At 51.9% G+C, this 21,190-nt stretch overlaps 1 protein-coding gene across 2 annotated transcripts in view; it reads right to left on the bottom strand.

Moving 5' to 3' along the window:
- XPO1 (exportin 1) overlaps positions 1-21,190 on the bottom strand; it is a 960,241-nt gene that overhangs the window by 127,508 nt on the left and 811,543 nt on the right. The window contains exon 23 of one of the 2 annotated variants that reach the window (XR_013596235.1): positions 17,934-20,321. The exons of the other annotated variant lie outside the window; for it this stretch is intronic. The gene's annotated coding sequence lies outside the window, so the exon portion shown is untranslated. Of the gene's footprint in view, positions 1-17,933; positions 20,322-21,190 lie in introns of those variants that run through there. 2 annotated transcript variants of the gene reach the window in all.

Here is a 21,190-nt window from a genome sequence, read left to right as displayed (position 1 = left end):
AAATCTGTTCCACCTGCAGGCGTATACCGACTTTGTGGAGGGATGCCTGGCTGCCAGAATGACATTACAGACTTCAGGAGGCAAGTCAAATGGCCTCAACTGTCGCCGCTCAATCTCCAAGCATGGAGGATGAGACTGGACAGGTTCGGGTAGAGGACCGTTCCCTGCTGCTGCGACAGAAGGTCCTCCTGAAGAGGCAGACGAACCGGGGGATCGACTGACATACTGAGTAGCTCTGGATACCAGTACCTTCGTGCCCAGTCCCGAGCCACAAGGATGACTTGTGCCCGGTCGCGCTTGATCTTCAGCACTCTGGGCAGAAGTGGTATAGGCGGAAAGGCGTATAACAGACCGCAACTCCACACGCGACGAAAAGCGTCGCCGAGCGAGTGCCGCCTTGGAAATTCCAACGCGCAGAACTGATGACATTGCGCGTTCTCTTCGGTGGCGAATAGATCTAACCAAGGCTCTCCCCATTGCTGAAAGAGGCCTTGCGCCACGTCCGAGTTCAGACGCCATTCGTGATCCATCATGCACCGTCGGCTGAGTTCGTCCGCCCTGACGTTCAGAGAACCTGCCAGGTGTTGAACCACCAGGGTCACGCCCTGCTGTTCCAGCCACTGCCAGAGGCGCAGAGCCTCCTGGCAAAGGGTCCACGACCCCACCCCGCTATGTTTGTTGTAGTACCACATGGCGGTGGTGTTGTCCGTGAACACCTGCACTACACTCCCCCGGACAGAGGGGAGGAATGCCTTCAGTGCTAGACGAGTCGCCCGCAGCTCCAAAAGGTTGATATGGAGCCGGGACTCCGCCGGAGACCAGAGTCCTCGGATCTCCGCCTCTCCCATGTGGCCCCCCCAGCCCTGGAGGGACGCGTCCGTCACAACTACGTGCTCCGGTTGGGGTTGGGAGATCAGGACGTGGTCGGACAGGTTGCCCTGATGCTGGGCCCACTGAAACTTCAGGTCCCACTGCAGAGCCCGCATCCGCCACCTGGCGTGATGCACCAGAAGGATGCAGGAGGCCATCCGCCCCAGAAGCCGCAGCGTCAACCTGACCGAGACCCGGGATAAAGGCTGAAAGATCGGAATCAGAGCTTGAATATCCCGAACCCGCTATTCAGGAGGGTAAACCCGAAACTGCGCAGAGTCGAGAACCGCTCCGATGAAGAGGAGCTTCTGAGAGGGGCACAGGTGTGACTTTGGCACATTGACGGAGAACCCCAGCTGGTGCAGGAGATCTGCCGTAGTCTGGAGGTGGCTGACGACTGTCTGGGGCGAGCCCGCCTTCAACAACCAGTCGTCTAGGTAGGGGAAGACTGAAATCCCTAACCTGCACAGATGAGCTGCAACCACCGCCATCACCTTCGTGAACACCCGTGGGGCGCTGGTAAGGCCGAAGGGGAGCACGGTATACTGAAAGTGCTCGTGGCCAACCGTGAACCGCAGGTAGCGCCGGTAGGACAGGGATGTGGAAATAGGCGTCCTGCAAGTCCAGCGCTACCATCCAGTCTCCTGGGTCCAGGGCAGTTAGGACCTGAGCCAGAGTCAGCATTTTGAACTTCTCCTTCCCGAAGAAGCCGTTGACGTCCGTAGGTCCAAGATAGGGCGTAGGCCCCCTTTGCCCTTCTTGGGTACCAGAAAGTAGTGGGAGTAGCAACCACACCCTACTTCTGGCCCAGGAACGCGCTCGATGGCCCCCTTGGCCAAGAGGGCCGTAACTTCCTCCTGCAGAAGTCGCAAATGATCCCCCGATACACGGTGGTTCTGCGGTGGCATGGCTGGAGGAGTCGCCTCGAAGGGGAGGGAGTAGCCCCTTCGGACGATCTGCAGCACCCACCTGTCCGACGTGACAGTGCGCCAGTGGAAGTGGTGATGGCGAACCCTGCCCCCCACTGGCGTCACATGGGCCTGAAAGCACGGACTAGGAGGGTTTTGAGGCGGATGCTGCGGGGGAAGGTGTGGACACTCTGGCAGCACTTCCGGAACCTTATCCCACAGAGAGTGGGTGTAGCAGCCCAAGAGGTAGGCGGTGTTGGAAGACCGTGTGAGAAGTTGGCCTGATATATGATGCTCACTAGTTCTAGTGATCACCTTGTATCAGTCCAAACAACCCTTATGGTGATTGGTTGTAAGTCAACCTTATAGACCAGCTATCCTAATGGTAGCATGGACAAAGCAGTCTTAGGCTAAACTCTTTTGGCATGTGAAGCCAGCTGTTTTACCACAATATAACCCCTTGAATACCAGATGAAAGGACACCACACAGGTTGTTATGAAAATAAACAGTATATTTATTAATAACAAACACCTCTGAACTCTTTATGAGGTCAGAGGGCTAAGCACATGACAATCTCTTAGGAAAAATACGATAAGTTGCACAAAATTACAATGGTGCCCTAGGGGCACGGCAAACCATATACTAAGTAAATGGAATGTGAGAGTCCGTAGAAGAAATGGAGCTGTCCAGAGGCTGCAGGACCGCTGGGACTACGCAATCCTAACCTTAGGTAAGTAATAGGAGGCCCACGGGACGCAGGTGCAGAGTGTGAACTCGCACGCGGGATGCGTAACAACATCTATGGACAGTACAGTTCAAAGAAAAAGTAAGTACGGACAATCCTGACTAGGTAGGACTAAAACGACTGTGAATCTGGACATTAGGAGAGTCAAGCTACCCTTGAGCACCGAAATGCTCTCGTTACCTCACTCACGGGCTGCGGGTGCATAGGTGCGAAGTCGTGTCGGGTTTCTGCGTTGAAGTGAATGGTGCCCGAAAGAATAGATGCTGCAGGCGACCAGGAGGAAGATGTCCGGTGTGATCCAAGGATGGATCAGGGATGCTGAAGACCTGAAAGCAGAGGGGACAATGTTCACAGTCACTAGCCAGTGACTGGAGTGGAACCAGGAAGGAACCAGATGTCGTCGTCGCGATCAGGTGAAGAGTGGACGCTTGCCTCTGTAGCCACGTGGACCAGGAGGTGTCTTGGATGACCAGGATGGAGGCACAAGCTGTCCCACGCAGGCTCTCTGTCGGCGGTGTTGGATCCGGAATCGGCGTCAACAGGCCTTGGCAAAGGCAACCCACGCGGTGAGTAGAAAAAGCGTCTGGTGCGGACTAGGAGAGTCCGGGGTGCCCCGCTTTTGGAAGGGAGCAAGGGCCAGTCTGGAGCAACCAGACCAGCAGCAAAGATTCAAAGGTTCGTCGTCTAGGAGGACACTAGCCAGCCGGCAAGTGACCAGACAACGCGTCGAGAAGCAAACAAGCAGAAGGGCCCCACGCAGATCTCGTGGATGCTGGAGGGCTGGTCTTCGGTGCAGGGGCTGCTCGGGACTGGGGCTTCTCAATCCCCAAAGCACTTGGTCGAGTTTACCTCGGGAGTTGTGCTGGAAGCGAAGTGCAGTTTCTTCCGAGATGGCCGGTCCCACGTGTCTCGTCGCACCCACGGATCTCAGCTTTGCTGCAGATGTGAGTTGAGGTCGGAGAGGTCTGGGAATCCGGGTCTCGTCGGGCTCTGAAGTCTGGATCCTGGAAGGAAGACGACAAAGGGAAGCCGCTGGACGCTTGATGGTGCCTGCAGTTGCAGGGTGGACACTCCTTGCCCACAAGGGAGATTCTTCAGTCTTCTGTGGAGCAGAACGTCGAAGTCCAGAGTTTCTTCTTGTAGAGTAGTTCAGGATTAATCCAACTTGGAATGGGACCAGCTCCTACCTTTATCCTGCTAAAGGGGGCTGCACTACTGACTAGGTCCCTCCCCTGGGTGGGACCAGAAAGGGGGGTGGTTACACCCCCTATCCTTTGTCCGGCTTCGCGCCAGAACTGGGGCAGGGGTGCCCCAGCAACTGGTTTGAGCCGGTGTATGCATAGGGCACCTTGTGTGCCCCAGGCATGTCTCATTCCTTTCAGGCCTGTCCTACCCAATACACAAAATCCTGTCTGGGGTGGTGCTAGCACCTCCCAAGGCAGGAAATCCTTTGTCCAAGCCTCCCTCGCTGGAAGGACTCCCAGCAGCAGCAGGTCAGACTTGTGTCTGCGGTGGCAGCATCCATTTTGTGATGCTGAGGCTCGAGTTAACTTTAACCGGGGTTCACAGTTACATACATGTCGTGTCCCTCTAGATGGGTGGAATGCTACCCCCGTCGCCAGAACTGGCGAGGGGGTAGTATTCCAATTCGTACGACACCTTACTCGACATGTTTTGATAATGCTATACCAAAGTTAGCATTCAACCGCGAGGATTATAAAGCACTTAAGAGTATATGGTATAGCGTTATCATGGAACAGCTATTAGGACTTGGTTCCGCAAGCTGCAGACGGGCTCAGCTCATGTCAGAGCACGATCTCACATAATTCCAAGCACTCTGCCTTCAGGATTGATAAGGCCTGCCATAAGAGTGACTGATAGGAGTATGTGTGTCCATTTTGGGGTTAGATATAGGTATACTATATCTACAGCAAAGGGTGATTACACCACCTTGCCCCAGCTGTCTTAGCAGCCAGTTGTGTCAGTTTAGGATGGCCAGCCAGGGGTGGCATAATACATGCTGCAGCCCCTGGTAGGCCCTGGGTACCTAAGGTACACTGTACAGGGACTGATAAGGTGAATCAGTATCCAATTAGATATGTACCTAGGGTACATGGAGTCCATTTTACAGAGAGAGCAGGAAGCCTGGGGTCCTGAATAGCAGGATCCCAGGCCAACTAAGTCAAAAACCAGCAAAACACTAGGCAAAAAAGTTGGGGGTAACCATAGTTAGATATCCACCTTCCTACAGACCGCAGTCCCAGACTAAGGGAGGAGAAGATCTTTTTACCGAACTGCTCGTACCTCTTGGATTCCCTATCCGGCAGAGCCGACGGGAATGCGGTCTGGGAATTGGAGGCCTGGATGACCAGGCTCTCGGGGGTGGGTGGACAGGAAACATGGGTCGCCCGGGGCTGGGCGGTGGCGTCTGGCCACGTTCCTATCTACGGGCGAACACGTAGCGGGCTTGGACCAAGTGCCCAAAAGAACGTCGGTTAAGGCCTCTTTAAACGGCAGCAGAGGCTCGGCTGAGCATGACTGCGGCTTAAGGACCTCAGTGAGGTTAGTCCTCACGGCCGCGACGGGGAGCTCAAGGCCCAAGGCCTTGGCAGCCCTCATCAACACCACACTATAGGTTGCCCCCTCCTCCGTAGCCACGGATGGAGGTGAGACAAAGCCAGTGTCTGGCGAAGTGTCAATACCACTGTCTTCCCCAAGGTCACCTGCCCAGTCCTCATTAGACTGGCATTCACGTGCCAGAGGGTCCTCAGACCCCTCCCAATCCTCCTCATCACCCATCTGCTGGTACTCAGGGAAAGAATAGGATGGGTCCGGTTCATGGAAAGTAAACTCTCCGAACAGCGTCTGAAGCGGCGCTCGAACCGGGTCGAGGGAGGTCTCGAGGACGGTGCCGGGGGTGACACCTGTGGAGCCGGTGCCGGGGAGGTCGTTAAGTCGGAGCCGAAGCACCCGACGGCGTCGGGGCGGAAGCCCCCGAACCGCTAAGGCCCCCAGACGGGTCCGAAGGCGCCGCGGAGCCCGTCGGAGGAGAGAGAGACCTCATGGCCATGAGGAAGCGCTCGATCAGACGGAGCCGCGCGGGGGGGGGGGGGAGAGGAGTCAGAAGAGCGATGACGTCTCTTCGACTTCTTGCGCTTACCTGACGACTTCGACCTTCGACCCGGAGGAGTGACGTCGACTCCCGGAGCAATGATGGCTCCGCTCCCGCGACCGGTCCCTCGACCTCCGGCCTGACCGGGACCTCTCTTGGCGCGGGGCCGACTGCCGGAGTTCGAGCCGCTTACGGGACCGCTCCCGTCTAGCCTTCGTAGTCAGGGCCCGGCAGTCGGAACAGGCCTTGTCGTCGTGGTCGACGCCAACACAGTAGAGACACAGACGGTGAGGGTCGGTGACCGACATCAGTCGGTCGCAATCCTCACAGGCTTGAAACCTGGCATCCCTACCGGCACCGTTCGGAGTCGAAGACTTCGAAAAGAAAGATCAAAAGAACAAAAAAGTTAGTCAAAAAGTGACTAAGTTCCACTTTTTCCGGATCTGCGCTGCTGGCGCGGAAAAAAGAAGAACTGACGTCAGCACGCGGAGGCGGCGTCTTAAGTGCTCAGACGACGTCATCACGGCGCCCACGACGGACGCGGAGCCGCAGACGACGCCTACCGACTCGCAAGGGTACTGCTACGCAAAAAATTTCCGGATCCAGTCTGACGCCTGGGGATATTCGAAGGTAAGGAATCTATCACTAACGTGTCTCTTTCAGATAGGACTGATCAGGTTATATCCTTATCATTTATTCTGTTCTTTCATGGTTTGTATTTAATTCAAAGCAGTAGCAAAGTCAATATTGGTCCTGATGAAGCAGTAGATACCTGAGTGGATCATAATATCGGCAGAAACATGTCGACCGGAAACATCAAGTCGGTAGATATTTGTTGAACCTACTGACCCTTTGCACTCATTGTTTTTACCTATTGGAAATGGATTGTTATTGAATAAAGTGTTGTTTGCGTCCATTCTCCAATTTTAAAAGAGCACCTTTCTTTTCACTCACATCTTTTCACGCACTGCTTTCAGTTACCAACACATGCCAGCTGTTAACCTTATGAGTCCCAACACATACTAGGTTGGTCATTTCACTACTAGATCCTGGTGAAGAGGCCACAACATGGACTCTCCACTCTGTGAAGTGAACCAGATGATGGAAAGGGCGGGACAGTTCGAGTAACTGATGGAAATTTCTCACACCGTGAAACATCCTGTTGTATGCCTTGATAGTATATGAAATGTACACAAGGAACCAGTTAGGACACACATAGGCAACCTAGACATCTCTTTTTTGTAGACCCGCAGTTATTCTTTCGTAGTAGAAGGCGAGGGTTTGGTAACCGACGCCGTATGTCCGGTACCATCGGAGGCCTTCGGCGTTGAAGCGGTGGCCGCCGATGCACCTTCAGTTGCGACGGTCCTTGCCTCCGTTACAGGCTTAGTCGCCGGCGCCGTTGTTGTAGATTTGGTGTCTTTGTGCCGATGCGTAGTGCCACCGGACTTCGGGTCGATGTCTTGAGCAGACTTTGTTTCGACGGCTTTAGTGGATTTAACCGGCGCAACCGTGACCGACACCTGATGGACGACCTTCTTCGAGGACGGGTCCTTGGGCACCTTCTGCGGCGCTGTCGACTCGACAGCCTTCTTCGACTTCGGAGGGCGACGATGTCGATGAGGTAGCAGGCTTTGTCAGTTTTGACGGGACGTCGGCCATTTTCGGTGTTGTCGAAGCCGTAGGTTTCGGATTTGATGGGACGTCGGCCATCTTAGGTGCTGTCGAATCCGAAGGTTTCGATACGCGCAATGGTGTCTCCGCTGTAGTGTCCGTGGCCGGGCCAGAAGGCAGGGCCGGGGATAGCGGTGCAGGGTCGTGGGTAAGGCCGAGTGGCGATCCCGTGACCTGAGCCTGAATCATGTAACTTTCGGGGCATAGCTCCTCCTCTGAGCTATCTTCCGCGGCCCCATAGACTTCTTCGTCGTCCCCTACCTCCTCGACGTATTCAAGGTCTTGGCTTTGTTCCTCGACTTGTTCCTCGGGATCGGCCTCAACCTCCGTCGACGGGGGTGAAATCTGAAGATGATGGCTTCGGCCTTCTTCTGCGGGGTCGTCGAATATGTCGTCGGGTGCCGGAGCCGCTCGCCGGGCCTCGAGGCGCGCCGCGCGCCGAAGCTTGAGCGTTTTCTTTGACCTGAACTTTGAGCAGGCCATGCAGTTGTCCTCGTTGTGGTCCGGCGAGAGGCATTTGTTACAGACTGGATGCACATCGATATGTGGATATTTAGATCCACAGACGGGGCAGAACTTGAACGGGCTCCGCTCCATGTTAAGGTCGTCGGGGTCTTGCTGCGACGAGAGGGCCTCGATGTCCGAAGAGTTACTTGACTCCGCAGAAATCCGACTCGAAGAGTGGGATGATGCTCGAGACCGCACGCTAACAATACCGACGCAGGGAACGAAGGCCTTTTGGCCTTAAGTAGGAAGTTTTTTTCGATTCCGACAATGAGTTGTCAAAATCACATCCGAACGCAATGGCGGAAAAAAACAATCTGGGGATGGAGTCGATGCCCATGCGCACTGTAGTCCAGGGGAGGAGCCACCATCTCGTGATACTTCGAAGACTCTTCCAGGACAACAATGTGCAATCATCCGGACCCAACACTAGGCGGCGATCTATGCTAAAGATATGAATTTAGCAGCCCACATGCCTCGAACCTAATGGTAACTGCCCTCTGATGTAGGTAGGGTCTGTAGGGGCTGCTCTATACTTCTCAATCCTGGGGTTGATTACCCGTGCCCTGGCTGTATCTTTAAATATGTCAGGTGCGTGTTTTAACACTCCCTTTAACATAGGAAGTGTTCTGACACTTTTTTTCTCAAGTAGGGAAGGTGTCACATAAGAAGTCTTCTTCTACAGGGTAATTATGCATGTCTACATTGTGGTACTGCGCTGCCCTGTCTATTAGTTGGTTGAAGACAATGGTGTCATCAGTAGTTGACGGCTTAGTTGGATAAGAGGATACATCAGGGATGGGATGGGTGTTATAAGGGTCAGTTGGCTCCTTCCATGGTTCATTTTGGGGGTCAGGATCTTGTGGATAATCATACTCAGGCTGTGGATCCTCCACTGTGTTCCCCTCATTGTGCCCATAGTGAGAAGGAGAGTAAGGAGCAAAAGGTGTAGTAGGCATAATCGGATAGAAAGAATGAAGGGTCTAGAGGGAGAAGTCCCAAAGTCCTTCTTTAGTGTAATAGGGGAAAGAGAGAGAGTTTCCAGTGGCCTCTTCTTCCTGTGCAGGATTGTGACTTTACCAGTCTCAGGATTAATATATATTTTTGCCTGGTCGTCTGATGGATCTGGGTAGAAGAGTTCTTCCTCTACAGTCCTTGGTTGAATTTTTGACTTTTGGGTCGATAACACCTTCTGCTTCGACGACTTTTGGTGCCTTAGTGCTTTTCTTCGGCTCGGGCCCTTTCTTCAGGGCGACCGGGTCTTTCGGTTCGACACGTTTCTTGTGCTAGACAGGCTTTCTTGGTTGACTGTCCCTTGCAGAGTCGATGGTCTTTTTGGGATCTACTGGTGTTTTCGGAGCACTTGTCTTTGGGTCAATAGCCTTCTCTGGCCGGGTTACAGGCTTCGATACAGCACCCTTTCCATCGGCGACTTTCGGTACAGCTGGCTTGTTCGGGTCGACGACCTTCTTTGGTTCGGCGCCCTTCGGCTGGGTGTTATTGTTCGGTTCGACGACCTTCTTCGGGTCGACTGTTTTATTTGGGTCGACGCCCTTTGGCTGAACACGGTTTTGGCTGTACGGCCTTCTTCGGTTCGACGCCCTTTGGGTCGACGACCTTTTTGGGCTCTGGAACCTTCTTAGGGCTGATGTTACTTGGCCCTGGGGTCTCTGAAGGCTTAGGTTTCGGAGCAGAGCCGGATGGCGGGGCTGCCGAATGTTTTTTCGTATCTTGGCTAAGACCTCGACCGGAGCCTTCGGTAACAGGGTAATTGGTGTCGGGGGCAGTGTACTCACGATTTGCACCGGTGGGATCTCGTCATCAGAGTCCGAGTAGTCCTCGACGGTGACAATCTCTAGGTCCGAATCTGGTGCTTCTGGAAGTTCTTGGTCATCATCGAAGATGTTGTCCGGTTCCGGTGCCTGTCGCTGCATCTCTTGACTAGCGGCCCGTCGAATCCGTATAGTTTTCTTCGACCGAAATTGGGCGCAGGCTGGGCAGTTTTCTTCCTTATGTGGAAAAACAGCTATTCCAAGTTACTTTCCTACACGCTGTTTTGGCGTTAGCCGCCTCTAAACCACTTCGATGATTATCAAAATAAAGAGGCAGGCACTGGAAACTGGAATACGGGAAACAGAGTTTAATTTGCTGCGGAGCAGAACACGTCAGATCAGACAAGAGGGTATCTTTTTGAGGTGCTCTAACAGCATCTCTGAGGCCTGGCCTCTTATACACAGGTTTATTGCTTTATTACATACAACACATTCTTGGCAATGCTTTGATGTACGGAAAGATATCCTCGGAATCCCCGCTCCAGGCCCGTTCCCACACACATCTACAGTAGAAGTCCCCATCCCGATCTCAGCATGATGGCTATCGCACAGCTGGGCATTCCGCTGGGAAACAGGAATATCGGTCGCCTCTTGTGGTGTGAGGGCATTGATTAATCTCGGCCCCCTTTGAAGGGAGGCGAGTTTCTACCGCAGGGGGGGGGGTGGGGGGTGGGGGGGTAATAAACTGCATCCGCAGGGCTAGGTGATGGCCTGGGAACGGCTTGGATAATCGGGCACAGGGGAAGGGGGTTTATTAGAAGCCTATATGTGTGAAAGGGATGAAAGGGTAGGTGGGTCCTGCACGGGATGTGGCTCTGGAGCTGGGTCGCGCTGAAGCTGTTTTATAGCTCCGACAGATGTTTGGGGGTTGCCAGTGCGCGGGGGATGATTGCAAAGCCAAGGAGACGTGCAAGCGATCAGCAATGGTACAAGAGTGGCCATGGTTTCAAAATGGCTGCTGCTTACGTGTTCGTAAAAGGTCTGAATGTGACAAGATGGCGCTGGTAATATTCACTCTATGATCCAATATTCAACAGTGTACCCTTTGAACATACCCCGGCATCTTGTTAAATTATGTCAATGTTCATTATGTGGTGGATCTCTGTTTCGTACAAAACTTTCATGTGCTCAAATTGATTGTCCAAGGTCTTGGGGCATAATGAATTAGCAAACAGAGAGCACAAGGGCGGTATGCATTGTATCCCAGACAACACCCACACAAAGCAAGAATCGGTACTAATGCAATTATTAACAATTTCCAGCCCCAGTCTTTCAAAGCGGTCCAAACCCATCCTCCGAGTGTCCAGCCGTCTTGTTCCTGATGGATTTCCGAAGATAGTCTGTGGAGGTGTTCTATTGCCTTGTAAACGGAAGGTGAGTAGTCTGGGACGAAGTTGCAACAGCTGGCACCGATGATGCGGCATGCTCCTCCGCGGTCCGCCAGCACCACGTCAAGCACAAGGCGGTTCAGCAAAGCCACGAGGCGAACCACCTGCAGCTCGGCTGTGTTGTTAGCAAGGATGCCCGCCGTGACGTTCAATGCTGTTTCAACTGCTTGGGTCAAATGGCGGATGGCCCGACTGTTCGACATCGGACCCCAGAAAGGAATGAGTCCCTTTGCAGCATCAAGGAACTGCGAAGAGGTGGAATCTGCTCGTTCCTTGTCCGAAGAGCGTTTCTGCCTGTGGTATGCTGCCGGTGCCACATAGGTGGGAGGAAGGACGAAGGAGATGCAGCAGGTGCCTCCCCAGCCTTTAGGGAGCCAGGTGTAGGCTTTGGTGCCGCAGACAAAGTACATGTTCGGGGATGCTACAAGTGAAGGAGGATCAGCAGTGTTCAGAGTTCTTCTGATAGGACAGAAGCTGTGGCCCACAATTTTGGTCCCCAGGCCCTCGATGCAGACAAGGCCAGAGACATTTACCACAGATAGGGCCACAGTCAGAGTTGCAGCAGTTCGCTTACGTAGATATGAAAAGGTGGGTCTGGCCGGATTGTTGAAAACCTGCATCTCGAGTTGTTCTTTCTCCGGAATGTTCAGCTGGAGTGTTGCATTTGAGGTTTGAGGACAAAAGGGAGTGGATGCTTTTCCAGTTTTTCCCAGCCAGAACCCATCGTAGAAGTGTGAAATGGTTTCGCCAGAAGTTGCATTGTCCTTGTAGCTCTCCTGTAAGAGCATCAGCCAGGCAAGGCAGGACCCATGAACAGAGAAAGGCGAAGGGATGAAAGGGATAGAATGTTCAGTTGCATGTGGCAGCAGTCCACAGATCCAGCAGTTGGTGGCATTGGCAGCGAGGTTGTGCTGGTGTAGCAATTGCACAAAGGAATTGTTCCAGAACTCCTTACGCCTTTCTCGGAGTTGGGGTGGAAGTGAAATGAGATAGTGTTCTCTTTTGGTGGTGGGCTGCACAGTAGGTATCAAAGTCTCATGGGCTGGTACATTTTCTTCCACGACCCAGAGGGTGGCCATGAGGAGGAGGCAGAAAAGAAAAGAGATGAAGAGGGCAATTGTCTTTGTTCGATTCAGTTTGTCAGTCTTTGGATTCTTGTAGTTGATCTTCGGACGTCCGGTTGCTTCCATCACCTTCATGTCGAGGGCTTCCATCACCTTCAGGAGGGCCCGGTAGCGGGCAGAACCACACACTTTGTCGGTGTCTCTCCCAGCAGCCTTTGTAGTGTTAGCTGCCGTTCTGAGACTGTGGATTCAGTTAGTGGCCTGCTTTGCCGGAACCCACCCCTTTCGTCGCAAGTTGTACCCTTCCCTGGTTGGTACAGTGGATCGGGAGACTCAGTCAGTTCAGGTGTCTCTGGGTCATGGTAACAACTCAAGGCTGGTCGGTCTTTCTTCAGGATTTCTTCTTGCGTGTCCACGTTATCATCCGTTGTTAGGGTTGGTGAGATCCGTCGACAATGATGCGCGTGCAGCCAATTCTTCTTGCCTTCCACCCGGAGTGCTGTTCGAGTGGTGATCAGGACTTGCCAGGGGCCCGTCCACCTGGGTTCCAGACTCTTTGTCCTCTGGAAGTTCCGGATGAGCACGAAATCGCCGGGTTTGATGTCGTGCCCGGGGCCCTTGGACGTGTCCGGGATGGCTTGCTGCACCTGTTGGTGGATAACAGTTAGTGTTTTCGTCAAATTATGCAAGTAATCGGACATTAGGATGTCTGGGACGTCATGGATGGACGTCGGCTTCGGCGCGGCCCATATGTTCATAGGCCGGCCGAAGACAACTTCGTGGGGGTTAAATGGTGCTTGGTGGGAGTGGAGCGCATAGATAGTAATGCCAGAGGGAGAGCGTCTGGCCATTTCAGTCCTGTGGTGGCAACTATTTTTGCTAGCTTGAGTTTCTGTGTGGCGTTATGTCGTTCTACTAGGCCTGCGGATTGGGGGTGGAAGACCGCGTGAAACTTTTGTTTTACACCCAACCCTTTCAGTATGAGTTGGATAACTTAGGCCACGAAGTGGGGGCCGTTGTCGCTCCACAGAATTCGACAAAGGCCGTAGCGGAGGAAGAACTCTTTCAACAACACCTTATCAGTGGTGATGGCGGTGTTGTCTTGAGTGGGGTAGGCTTCCACCCATTTGCTGAACGCACACACAATAACCAGCACGTATTTTAGACCACGGCACCTTTCTAGTTGAATGTAATCCATTTGGAGGACTTCGAAGGGGTGGTCGGGGACCCCAAACCCTCCCCGTGGTATTACAGTCCCTTTCCCCGGGTTGTGTTGTAGGCATATCATGCATTGTTGAACCAGACGTTTTGCTGCTTCAGTTATTTTGTCGTTCTGCCAAACTTTAGAGACGAGTTCAATCATGGGGGTGGATCCTATGTGTGCAGGGGAGTGTGCCATGGTCAGTATGGGAATCAGATAGGAATTGGGCAACAACCATTTGTCAGTGTTATTTGTTCGCCAGCAGCCTTCATCATCTTTTAGTCCCACCCGCGCCCATTCAGTCAGTTCCTGTGGTGTGCTAGCCGTTTGAATGCCTCTTATGGTCTCTCTAGCGTCTTTCCATTTCTCTCCTTGAGACCGGGTTATGTACATGCGGGTAGTCTCCTATTCTCAGCTGTCGTTCGTGCAGTGATGTCGGCTAGTGCATTCCCTTGTCCTATGATGTCAGTAACTTTCTTGTGTGCTTGGCACTTGACTACCGCTAGCTGTTTGGGGAGGAGGACTGCCTCGGTCAGTGCAGAGACTAGGTCTCCATGTAAGATCGGTGTGCCATGTGAGGTCAGGAATCCCCTCTCCTTCCAGAGGAGCCCAAAGTGATGAACAACCCCGAAGGCATACTGGCTGTCTGTGTATATGTTAGTGGTTGTCCCTGCTGCTAGGATGCATGCTTGTGTAAGGGCAATCAGTTCTGCTGCTTGAGCGGATTGTTGAGTGATGCGGGCTGTCTCGACAACAGCTCGGGCTGTGGTCACAGCGTATGCAACGGAAGTGGTACCGTCAGGGAGTTTAATGCATGAGCCGTCCACCCACAGTTCACCGTCAGGTTCTGGGAAAGCAGTATCTCGGAGATCTACCCTGCTCCTGGTCTGTTCGTCAGTGAGGGTCACACAGTCATGGAGGGGAGAGGCATTGGGGTCATTCTCGGGTAAGGGTAATAGGGTTGCTGGATTCAGAGTGGTGCATCTTTTCAGAGTTATGTGGGGTGCCAGTAAAGTCAGTTCGTACCCGGTCAGTCGTGCGCTAGTCAGATGTTGGGTTTTGGTCTGGTTCAGGAGGGTATCAACAGAACGAGGTACCAGCACGGTGAGGGAATTGGAGAGTACAATTCCTTCACTCTGTCGGATGGAGACTGCAGCGGCAGCTACGGCTCGGAGGCAGGCAGGCAGACCTCTGGCTACAGGGTCAAGAGTGGCAGGAAGCCGCTTGGCCGCAGTGCGCTTTATTAAATTTCTTTTTCATTTCATTTCATTTCAAGTAGGCGCAAGGGCGTTGTTTGGAGCCGATGGATTGTGTCAGGACAGACAAAGCACATCCCTCCCATTCGTGAGTATTAAGGGAAAAAGGTTTGGAATAGTCTGGGGTTCCTAAGACAGGAGCTGAGCAGAGGGCATCTCGCAATTCTTTGAACGACGCTTGGCATTCGGGGGTCCAAGGGAGTGGGAAGGGGACATCTTTGGCTGGGAGGGAAAGTAATGGTTTGACAATGAGGCTGAAGTTTGGTAACCACTGTCGACAGAAGGAGGTGAGGCCTACCAGGGAGCGGACTTGCTTCTGGGTTTTAGGGACGGGAGTTTCCAAAATGGTCTGAATTCTGTCGGGCGTAAGTTTCCTCCCTTCTTTGGACAAAAGGTGGCCTAGGTATGTCACTTGGGGCTGACAAAACTGCAATTTCTTTTTGGAAACCTTGTGACCATTCTCTGCAAGGAAGTGTAGGAGATGGATGGTGGCTGTGACCGCAAGGAGAGTGGTGTCGGCTGCTAAGAGGATGTCATCTACGTATTGGATTAACACCACTCCACCTGGCAGTTGTACTGCGTCTAGCTGTCTCTTGAGGGCTTGGCTATAGATGCTGGGACTTTCGGTGTAGCCTTGGGGTGCTCGACAAAATCTATACTAGCGTGATTTTAGGGTAAATCCGAAAAGGTAGCGGCTGTCAGGGTGGATGGGGATGGAGAAGCAGGCATTCTTGAGGTCAATGACAGTGAAAGTGGTGGCAGTGGACGGGATCAGGGTCAGGATGGTAGTGATGTCGGAGACCACAGGGTATTGTGGCACGACTACCTTGTTAACCTCTCGGAGGTCGATGATGAAGCGGTACGCTTTTTCATCTCCCTCTCCTTGTTTCTTGATGATCGGTAGGATAGGGCTGTTGCAGAAGTTGCTGACCACCTCCTCTACCATTCCTGCATCTACTAAGGATTCAATAATCTTTACCAGTGCTCTCACGCCTTCGGGAGATATCCTATATTGTGGGAGTGTTTGGAGCGTTGCCTCCTGTCGTACAGTTATGTGCACAGGGTTGATCATCATTCGTCCTACGTCTGAGTCAGTCTTTGCCCACAAGTACAGGGGTAGGGTGTCAAGCAATGATAAGTCGGCGTCTGTCACAGAGAGCATGTGTCGTGTGGGACAAAGTCTGGGCTGGTCAGGATTGTCGTACAGGATGACTCGGACTCCGTCCGGTGAACATCTAATGGTGGCTCGGAAATGCTTCAGTAAGTCAAGACCCATAATGGCGTCGGGGGTGTTGGAGGACAGCAGGGATGTCGTGTCAGTAGCGTGGTTTCCTAAAGCAAAAAGGATTGGTGTGGACAAGGGATTAGTGGAGGGCGTTCCATCGAAACCTATCGATGTTATATGTGAGCCAGACAAGGGTGCCCTTGGAATCAGTCGTTTGGATAAAGCACTACGTGTTGCTCCTGTGTCTACCAAAAATGGAGACTTCGTGCCTAGGACCTTAGCGGTGACATAAGGGCCTTGCTGGTCAACATAGAGCTCGACTGGATCCGTTCCTTGCCTTTGGCAGTCCTATGCAAAATCGTACGTGTTGTCGTGGTCAAACTGTTGGCACTGATTCTGTCGGGTCGGTCGAATGTATTTGTTTTACCAGGCCTGTCGTAGTTATTGTCGTTCGTGTACCCTCGCCCTCGTCCTCTATTTCTCGTCTCCTTATTCTTGATCATTTCTAACAGAATCGGGCACTGGAATTTCCAATGTCCGATCCATTTACAATACGCACATTGGTTCTCGGTCAAATCCCTACGTCCAGCATAGGATGTGGATGCGTTATCTCTAGGAGTCGGGTTTCTAGGGGCAGTCGGTTGGTAGTTTCTTTTGTAGGGTTCCCTTCCTATCGTAACTCCCTGCAATTGCGCAATCATAACTCTTTCTTTTAAGTCTTTCTTCTTCTTTTCGGATGCCCTGTCATTTTCATTCTTTTGATGCTCATAGTACTGGGCCATTTGAAGGATAGCCGCGGGTTTGGAGGCCGCCCAACTACTCTCGCTAGTCTGCAATTTCTGCGAGACTTCCTGTGACAGACCTTTAACATAATTTTGGACAAACAGGTGATGTCCGGTTGCAGTGGTCATGTCCTGACCACTGTAGTCAGAAAACACTGTCTCGAATCGGGAAAAGTTTTCGGAGACATCTTCTTGGGGTTTCTGACGGCAAGCAGTTACAATTGACCAGTCTACCTTTTTCTCAGGGATCAGTGTCTTTAGTTTTTGAACAATTTTGTCGGGGAGTTCTCGAATGGCCTTTAAGGGTTTCTGTCAGGGATCTTGTTGTCTATCTATGTCATCGAGCTGCTTCCAGGTATGTCCGAACAGCTCAAGGTGGTCGACTTTCCGGATTTGTTTCCACACATCAGCCGGTAGAAATAACTCGAAAAACAAGTCGATATCCGCTAAAGTCATGATTGTGGAACCTAGAGCCGTACCTAGTTCTGTATAAAAGGCTGTGGGGTTCTTTCGTAAGTCCGGTAAGGTTTTTCGGAATGTCAGGATGTCCTGTCGATCCCAGGGTTGGTATACCCAGTTATAAACTAGCCTTCCCTTTGCGTCCTGATGGTTAATGTCGTCATGAGTTCCCTGACCTCGTGGAGGGACCCAGTAGGGAGCGGCCTCCTTTAATCGGCATCATGGTGTCAACTCTTCCTACCGGGGGTTCGGTTACTGCAGGAGTCGTGTTTTTAGCTACCGGACTTTGTTCAGTGAGATGGCGGAAGACTTCCAGCGTACGCGAGAAGAGTTCTGTCACATCACACTCGCTCTCATCTCCTACATCTACCTTTCGATACAAGTTCGCAAGGCGTTCCGGTCCCTTATCCTGATATCTCTCCTCATAGGCTGTGAGGGTATGGTAGCAAAATCGTACAATAAAGTGTCGTTTATGGCTGCTAGTATACGTGCTACATATGTCTGAAATATATTCTTCCGTCTCTTTTCGGTCTATTAGTGTTTTCACAATTTTGTCAATGCCCGCTCGTTCATGGCTGTTCAAGCGGCTTGTTCTCGCAATTTCCTTCCCTACAGCTTCAGACTGGTTTGGAGCTTTAGTTGATGTGGGATCTAGTACAAGAGGCTCGGTCGGTGCGGAGGCCGTGGGTACCGAGGCCCTGATACTACCTTCATTAGGGGTCGGAGGTTGTTGGTGTTGAGCTATAGGATGGGAACGGGCATATGGAGGGGGCATATAGATGATTGGGGGACCTAGGAGTAAATCATCGTCTGCCTTTTGCTTCGGTGGTAGCTCAGGGTAAAGTGCGGAGGGTGTTCTAACGGGGCATTGTCCCGATGTTTCGGACTCCCGTTCTTTCTTTATCCTTTCTCTTTCTTTATTCTCTTCTTCTAGTCTTTGTCCAGCCAGGTGGGCTTCTTTTCGCATTTCTTTTTCTACCTTCGCTTGGTCTCTTTTTACGCAGCATTGCTTCTTTCCGCCACATGCCAAGACTATCGAGCATGTTTGGCGTGGTTTTCTGTTTAAGAAGAGCTGTCTCTAGTGCTTCTATTTTATTTATATCGAAAGATCCCATCAGTGGCCACTGACTTTCTCGATCTTTCTTGGTATTTTTATGCCATAGCTTACTGTAGGCTACGGCGACTAATCCATACTTTGTAAACATGTCCTTATTAGGGGTTCCCTCCAGTGGAGCTGGATGATCTACCTCTAATAAACGGTCCGGACTGAACCAACTACCAATCAGTGGGGAGAAGATAGGCATGACGTATAGCAGTCAAATATACTACAAACAATGGTGGACAAGGGTCCGCACTACCTATCCTTCGCTATTTGCAAAGACTAGACAGAATATTCCTATTCTTCGTTATTTGCAAACAGGGAATATCCCAAGAGAACCAATGTCACTTAACCGAGGTTAAGTGATTAAATCAATAAATATGAACTAGTATTTTCAAACAATCAAAGAGCCGCGCTGCACGACCTTACCCGGACCCTATGGACAGTTTTCTCGTCTTCCACTTCCAGCGCCCGATCGTCCTCTTTTCTCCGTTAGTGCCCTGGCGCTCCTGAGGATCCCCAGTCAGGACCGTAGATCACTCGAGAGAGGTCTGTTCGGAACCAGCGAAGTTCGGATGATCAGCCGCCAGACGAGGGTCTATCAGGCGGGAGCTCTTCCCGATTGTTGCAGTCGTTCACTCTGTCGTCAGGACCTCTCCCACTGGATCCACGTGTCGCTGATGGGCCCCACGCTTGGGCCGCCAATTGTGGAAAAACAGCTATTCCAAGTTACTTTCCTACACGCTGTTTTGGCGTTAGCCGCCTCTAAACCACTTCAATGATTATCAAAATAAAGAGGCAGGCGCTGGAAACTGGAAGGGAAAACGAGTTTAATTCGCTCCGGAGCAGAACACGTCAGATCAGACAAGAGGGTATCTTCTCGAGGTGCTCTAACAGCGTCTCTGAGGCCTGGCCTCTTATACACAGGTTTATTGCTTTATTACATACAACACATTCTTGGCAATGCTTTGATGTACGGAAAGATATCCTCGGAATCCCCGCTGCAGGCCTGTTCCCACACACATCTACAGTAGAAGCCCCATCCCGATCTCAGCATGATGGCTATCGCGCAGCTGGGCATTCCGCTGGGAAACAGGAATATGTGGTGATCGGTTGGATCTTGTGGTGTGAGGGCATTGATTAATCTTGGCCCCCTTTGAAGGGAGGCGAGTTTCTACTGCAAGGGGGGGGGGGGTAATAAACTGCATCCGCAGGGCTAGGTGATGGCCTGGGATCGGCTCGGATAATCGGGCACAGGGGAAGGGGGTTTATCAGAAGCCTATCTGTGTGAAAGGGATGAAAGTGTAGGTGGGTTCCGCACGGGATGTGGCTCTGGTGCTGGGTCGTGCTGAAGCTGTTTTATGGCTCCGACAGATGTTTGGGGGTTGCCAGCGCGCGGGGGATGATCGCAAAGCCAGGGAGACATGCAAGCGATCAGCAATGGTACAAGAGTGGCCATGGTTTCAAAATGGCTGCTGCTTACGTGTTCGTAAAAGGTCTGAATGTGACAAGACGGCGCTGGTAATGTTCACTCTATGATCCAATATTCAACACTTATGGTCTGGTGAAAGGCACTTGTTGCATACTGAGTGTTTGTCAGTATGCGGGAACTTGGAGTGGCATTGTGGGCACCTTTTGAACGGGTTCCTTTCCATCGACAGCAGGCCCACGTGGCGTCGAAAAGGCCCAGCGGCCCGCGTCGACGACAGAGTCACGATGGAAAGCTTGATCGAGTCAAGAGGTACCGAGCGAGAACAATACCGTCGAAGTCGAAGGCCTTGAGAAAAGTTTTGTTTCGATTCCGAAGTTGGAGTATAGGAGTAACATCAGAACCCAATGGCGGAAAAAAACAATCTGAGGATGGAGAAGTTGCCCATGCTCACTGTAGTCCAGGGGAGGAGTCCGCTATCTTGTTATACTTCGAAGACTCTTCCAGGACAACAAAGTGCAATCATCCGGACCCAACACTAGGCGGCGATCTATGCACATATATAAATTCAGCAGCACACATGCCTCGAACAGCCAGTTTCCTTACAGTATACATGGTTAGAGCTCTCAAGGGAAATCCTATCAAGAAGCAAGGTTAAAAATCTGAAGTGTGATGGAAGATACTGAAATTTAAGTTCTGAACACACCTCCCTTAATGGGTGGAGCTTGTACCACCATTATTAGGTTCACTGACTATGTACATAATGAATATGCTACTTACCAGTATGCATCTGTTCTTGGCATGTAGGGCTGCTAACATTCATATCTTAGCATTAGATCGCCGCCTAGTGTTGGGCTCGGATGATTGCACATTGTTGTCCTGGAAGAGTCTTCGAAGTATCCTGAGATAGGTGGCTCCTCCCCTGGACTACAGTGCGCATGGGCATCGGCTCCATCCCCAGATTGTTTTTCGCCATTGTGGCAGGAGATGGAGTGAAAGTGTAAAGGATGTCCATGCTAATGAATAAATACAATAGTATATCTGCAGCTGCGACAGGCACCGGGGAGGAGGGCGGGCGATATGAATGTTAGCAGCCCTACATGCCAAGAACAGATGCATACTGGTAAGTAGCATATTCAGTTCGAGGCATGTGGGCTGCTAAATTCATATCTTAGCATAGAATACATAGCAGTCCCTCCATCAGCGGCGGTTGCCCGTGCCAGCTGCAGAAACCTGAAAAAGTGTCTTTAGAACAGCCTGTCCTACAGCTGCTTGCTGCTTGGAATGCACATCAACACAGTAGTGTTTTGTGAAGGTATGTGGTGTGACCCACGTGGCTGCTCTGCAAATATCCTCTAAAGGAATGTTCCCTAGGAAAGCCATGGATGCCCCCAGTTTGCGTGTGGAGTGCGCTCTGGGGGGTATTGTTAAAGTGCGCTTGGCTTTTTGATAACATATCTGGATGCACTTAACAATCCACCTGGCTATCCCTGCTTTGGAAATTGGGTTGCCTTTGTGTTGTGGCGCGAAGGCAACAAAGAGTTGTTTCGTCTTTCTAAAGGGTTGTGTTCTGTCTATGTAGTACATCAACGCCCTCCGTACATCTAAGGTATGGAGCATTCTTTCCGCCACCGTTTGCGG

The sequence above is a fragment of the Lissotriton helveticus genome, chromosome 6 (assembly GCF_964261635.1).
Source record: "Lissotriton helveticus chromosome 6, aLisHel1.1, whole genome shotgun sequence".
Taxonomy (NCBI): Eukaryota; Metazoa; Chordata; class Amphibia; order Caudata; family Salamandridae; genus Lissotriton; species Lissotriton helveticus.
This window is presented reverse-complemented; position numbering and strand designations above follow the sequence as displayed.